The sequence below is a fragment of the Molossus molossus genome, unplaced genomic scaffold (assembly GCF_014108415.1).
Source record: "Molossus molossus isolate mMolMol1 unplaced genomic scaffold, mMolMol1.p scaffold_m16_p_21, whole genome shotgun sequence".
In the NCBI taxonomy this organism is placed as follows: domain Eukaryota; kingdom Metazoa; phylum Chordata; class Mammalia; order Chiroptera; family Molossidae; genus Molossus; species Molossus molossus.
Genome location: NW_023425357.1, coordinates 2,176,758 through 2,182,675, shown reverse-complemented (window position 1 = coordinate 2,182,675; position 5,918 = coordinate 2,176,758). Strand labels below are relative to the sequence as shown.

Genomic DNA, 5,918 nt, shown 5'->3' with positions numbered 1-5,918 from the left:
CAAAACAGACCCAGGAGCAAATGGGCAGAAGTCAGCTCATAAGCTGGACTTTCAGGCTCAGGAGCAGCTTTGAAGGCTAAGTATTGGGGCCCTGATGTACATCTACTCTGTGCCCAGAAACTACAAAGGACTGACCCTGATTTTTCGGGAACCCCATTCGGATGTGTTTTATGTGTTGTGTATTTGAGGTTTTTATTTGCTTTGTGGCTTTGGGCAAGCCACAGAGAGACCTTCAAGATAAATGCTCCCTCTTGTCTTATGATGACCCTATAAACTCTCAATAAAATTTTGTATCTTAAAATATGTAATTTTTTTTCTAACTTTCATTCATTGAGAGAGAGAGAGAGAGAGACTGACTTGTTGTTCCATTTATTTACACATTCATTGGTTGATTCTTACATGTGCCCTGACCTGGGATCAAACCTGTAAACTTTTGGTGTAAGGGACAATGCTCCAACCAACTGAGCCACCCGGCCAGGCCTGTGCCATGGCCTTTTTATCCCTTCATCTACTGATAGGCACATTGGCTGCTTCCAGATCTTTGATTATTTTTAAAGTCTCTACCTTGACACAATTTTCTAAATTAGTTTATATACATGTCCCCAGGGCATCCAACATATTGGAAGATCTCATAGGCTCTTGTAGGCATGTCAACTCTTATAGTAAGATATTAACAAAAATAACTAATAATGAAATAGAACATGATACTGTAATAAAAATTAGGTGAGTGTGAAAAAACAAAAGGGGGACTTCTGGTCAAGATAGCTGATAGGTAAACACGGTATCGCATCCTCTCACAACCACATCAAAGTTACAACTACAGAACAACCATTATTCAAAACCGCCTGAAATCAAGCTGAATGGAAGCCCTACAACTACGGAATTAAAGAAGCAGCCACATCCAGACTGGTAGGAGGGGCGGAGATGGACAGGCTGGTTTCACAACAGTCTGTGTGAATAAAAATCAGGAGGCTACCTCAGCTGGGAAGGTCTTCCCTGAGGACTGAGGGGGTCCCCGTCTCACACCAGGTGCCCCACTCAGGGTTCCAGTGCCAGGAAGAGAATCCCCATCACTTCTGGCTGGAAAACCAGTGGGAACTGAGGCTCAGGGAGACTGAGGCGGTTGGAGCCCCAGGCAGCTCCTCTTAAAGGACCTGCGCATGGATTTACTCAGACTCACTCCCTCTAAGCTTGGAGGGGAGGCAGCTCAAGGGGTGCCAGAGACATACAGGGAAGAACTGAGCTGTTTGGCATTGGAGTGAGAACTGGAGAGGGGGCTTTTCTTCGGGGCAGACATGCAGTCAGAGGCCTTTGTTCCTTTGGTGAGCCCTTCCATGAGGCGGCAGACAGCCACCATATCTGGGACTCCAGCAACCTGGCTCACACTGATAGCCCCACTCTGGTGATTCCCTGAGGCCCCACCCCAGCACCTTTCAGGCCCACCCAAGCTGTTGCCAGTTTCTTAACCATAGGATTGGCCTGTCTTGGATTTTGCTTCAGGATTTCCTAAATTCTTTCAAACAAGCAGCATCTGGTCTCAGCTATCCCCATACCACTCGTTAAGTAATACACAGAAACAAACACAGGGAGGAAGCCAAAATGAGGAGACAAAGAAACAGGTCCCAAGAAAAGAAGTAAGTGAAGTGGAGATAAGCAACCTAACAAATGCTGAGTTCAAAATACTGCTTATAAGGATGCTCAATGAACTTAGTGAGAACCTCAGTGAACTTAGTGAGGGCCTCAAGAGCATAAAAAAGAACCAGTCAGAAATGATGGATGCACAGTCAGAAATGAAGGAGGCACTAACTATAATAAAAAATAATTTACACAGATTCAATAGTAGAGTAGGTAAAGCCAAGAAACAAACCATTGATTTGGAATATAAAGAAGCAAAAAACACCCAATCAGAACAGCAAAACGAAAAAAGAGTACAAAAAATGAGGATGGTGTAAGGAGCCTCTGGGACAACTTCAAGCATGCCAACATTTGCATCTTGGGGTGCCAGAAGGAGAAGAGCGAGAACAAGAAATCGAAAACCTGTTTGAAACAATAATGGCAGAAAAATTCTCTAACTTGATGAAGGAAACAGACATACAAGTCCAGGAAGCACAGAGAGTCCCAAACAAGATGAACCCCAAGAGGCCCACACCAAGACACATCATCACCAAAATGCAAAAGGTTCAAGACAAAGAATCTTAAAAGCAGCAAGAGAAAAGCAGTTAGTTACCTACAAGGGAGTTCCCATAAGACTGTCAGCTGATTTCTCAAAAGAAACTTTGCAGGCCAGAAGGGAGTGGCAAGAAATATTCAGAGTGATGAAAAGCAAGAAACTACAACCAAGATTACTCTATCCTGCAAAGCTGTCATTTAGAATCGAAGGCCATATAAAGAGTTTCCCAGACAAGAAAAAGTTAAAGGAGTTCATCACCACCAAACCATTATTATATGGAATGTTGAAGGGTCTTTTTGAAGAAAAAGATAAAATATATGAACAAACAAACAAAATGGCAATGAATACATATCTATCGACAATTGAATCTACAAACAAAATGAACAGGCAGAACAGAAACATTCTCATACATACAGAGAACATTTTGTTGGTTGCCAGATGGGAAAGGGTTTGGGGGAATGGGTAAAAAAGGTGAAGGCATTAAGAAGTACAAATTGGTTGCTAGACTGACAAACCTCAAAGGGAAGGGGGTTTGGAGTTGGGAAGAAATAAACCAAAGAACTTATATGCATAACCAATGGACAACAGTGTGGGAAAAGGCAGGAGGAGGGTGGGAGTGGGGAGGAGGGAGTCAATGGGGAAAAAATGAGGAACATCTGTAATACATTCAACAATAAAGATAAAAACAAACAAAAGGGTTGCATTCAAAGGTTGGTCATTTCACTGTCTTCCCCTCTCAGTATCTGTTTTTAAATCAGGAAAGTAGATGTTATGCAAAGTGCTGAGGTCCCAGGAAACCTTAGCATATTCTTGGATTCCAAAGAAGTAACCTGGAGGCCTGGCTGAGGAAGACATGGGTTCATTAGGATTTACATGCACATTGGTGGTAACTGATAGGTGATATTTACTGCCACACCAGCTGCCACCAGTGAAGTTGCATTGGGCCTGTGGGTGAGCCACGCCAGGAGTGGCTGGTGCTATTGTTCTACCCCCAACCCCACCCCCACCAGACTTCCCCAACACAAGGTTTTATAGAGGGCAGGAAACGGAAAAATATAGGGCATGCATGGGAAGGGGATGTGTTTTCACACCAGCTCCGAGAGATAAAATCTGCTAGCTATTTTCTTGACTGAGGAACTGGCCAGGTTCCCAAGGTCTCACAGTCCAAGTACCGATGGCCTTCACCTTCCCACAGCATAGGAGAGGGATGGGGAGCAGAGGAAGGGGCCCATGTTCTCATTTACCACACAGTAGGGATGTCTCTACCTACAGGACGGCTTTGATGGAGATTGAGACAACCTTGAGGATGTTTTATAAGCTATGGAATGCAAAATAGGCAAATTTCCAACTGTACCCTAACACTACTCCTGATAGCTTCTGCTTATGGAGCAAGTAGTACAAGGAAGAAGCTTGGTGTGAAGGAGATAAAATTACAATTTAATAAACTTTTATTCCTCATATACAATTCCATGCATGGCATTATAGATTTCACATTGTCTCCAGTGTGGGGTCCATGCTCCTTGGTATTTTCAAGTGGGTAAAATTTCAAGCGGGTGACCCATTTAGTTGTTACACAGGTTACTCAAAGACAGATGCAGAAGGCACAGTTGGGTGTATCTGCGTATTAAGAGTAGTTCCAGGGGTCCACCTGGCTTATTTCATCACAGTATGATAATTATGGAATGGTAATCACATCTGTTACCAACTCTCAATTCATGAGAAATGAAGCTGTACATTTTCTCCAAGTTATTTTTATATCCTTTATTTTATTGAATCTTTGTAACACACCCAAGAATTTAGAACATTACACCAAGGAAAGACAAAAAATACTTGTAGCCAACGTAGGCTCTCAGGGCCAAATAGAGCATTCGACTAAGATTCTGGAGATTGGGTATTTAATATGCTGCCTTGAACACACTGGAAAAACAATAGAGCCTATTTGTCCCCCACACAGTGACACCTGAACAATACATCGGTGAGGACCTCCTGGTGATTCTGTTCCAAGAACCTTCCACAGGAAAGTGGAGTCATCTCATCCTTGGGTCACCACCACCATTTATCTTCAAGGTCATTAAAATCCCACTTACACAGGATTCTCAGAAAATACCCCTTCTCCTGTAACTCCTTCAACTTCCCCTTTACTAGATGGTATAAGTCCTCCTCCAGCCTGCAAAAAAAAAAAAAAAAAAAAAAAAAAAAAACAAGCAAAAAAAATAGAATGGAGAATCAGAAGAGGTGACTGAGATGATAAAATTCAAAAGCTAACTTGTGTTTGACCTCATTTGGATGCATGTCCAGCATCACCCAGAGAGGTTTGGAAGGAGATCTGAAGGGTAAAACATCCTGTGTGTAAGGGAAGTCACCACCAGAAAGAAAAAAGAAGGGAACTCTTTGGGAACAGGGAAAAAGAGACACAGGACAGGGTAACTCGGTCCTTGTTTCCTTGTGTATCAATCAGATTCTTCTCATTTCTTTTATTAGCCTATGTGTGGCAGACTTTTGCGAAATTAAGTTTTAGCCTTCTCTTCCTTAGGAGCTGAGAGTCTGGGTACCTGTCAGAGGCCTCCTCTATGACGTGAATCTCACACACACAGGATGGGTAAGGGGAGATACGTCCAACTCTGGTGGTCACCAGCCCAGAACTCTTTTTTAAAAAATCCTTATCCCAGGGTATGTTTTTATTGATTTTAGAGAGAGAAGAAGGGGGAAAGAGAAACATTGATGTGAGAGAGAAACATTGATTGGTTGCCTCCCACACATGCAACAATCAGAAATCAAACCTGCAACCTTTTGGTATATGAAAAATGCCCCAATCAACTGAGCCACCTGGCCAGGGCACCAGAACTCTTGTAAAAATGCATTACTTAGATGTAAAGTCGGTGACATGAATGAATCAATGTACAGATTTTCACCAACATTCAAGTAGGCAAGGTTTCTTGGTGTCTGATATGATTTCTGCTAAAATACACCTAGGTTAGGATCTTTCTCCAGGAAAAGAACAACTGCTCACCTTGCTGACCTCATCTTGAGATTAGTAAGGTGGAGCATGATCTAATTAAATGCTCTTTTGATGTCCTGAAGGGGCCACACAAAGCTTGGCCCAACCACAGGACCTTTGCACATGCTACTGCTATTTTCTGGGGCACCCTACCCTTCATTTCATCATATCCATGTTCCCTGCCTGATACAGGGGTTCCTCCTTCCAGCCTCATGGGACTCAGGGTCAATGACACCACCTCAGACATGCCTCTCCTTACCGCCCTGATCACCCATACCACAACTCATAATTTCCTTCATAGCATTCATGACAACCAACACTGCTTTTATAGGTCTCAGATTTGCCATATCCCTGGGGACCAGGCTCACATCCATTTGTTCCCCACTGTCTACCCAGCCGCCGTGCTTGACCCATAGTCAGCTCTGAAAAGGAAGTTGTTGAGTAGATGTCTGTTGACTGAAATAGAGTAGGTACTATACTGAGGAAAAGGGGGTGGCTCCGAAAATACCCAAATGTCCATAGGACTGCATCCCCCAATATGGGAGTTGCTAGCCCCATGTGGCTATTTAGGTTAATTCAAACTAAAGAAAGCTTAAAAATTGAGGTTCTTCTCTGGCCAGTGTGGCTCAGTTGGCTGAGCATCATCCTATGTACCAAGATGTGGCGAGTTCAAGTCCCAGTCAGGGCACATGCCCAGGTTGAGGGTTCAGTCCTTGGTTGGGATGCATGCAGGTGTCAACCAATTCATCT

The 5,918-nt window shown here is 43.3% G+C and overlaps 1 protein-coding gene across 2 annotated transcripts in view; it reads right to left on the bottom strand.

Annotated features, from left to right (window-relative positions):
• LOC118639189 (class I histocompatibility antigen, Gogo-C*0203 alpha chain-like) overlaps window positions 1–5,918 on the bottom strand; it is a 361,626-nt gene that overhangs the window by 101,894 nt on the left and 253,814 nt on the right. The gene's annotated exons all lie outside the window — the stretch shown is intronic.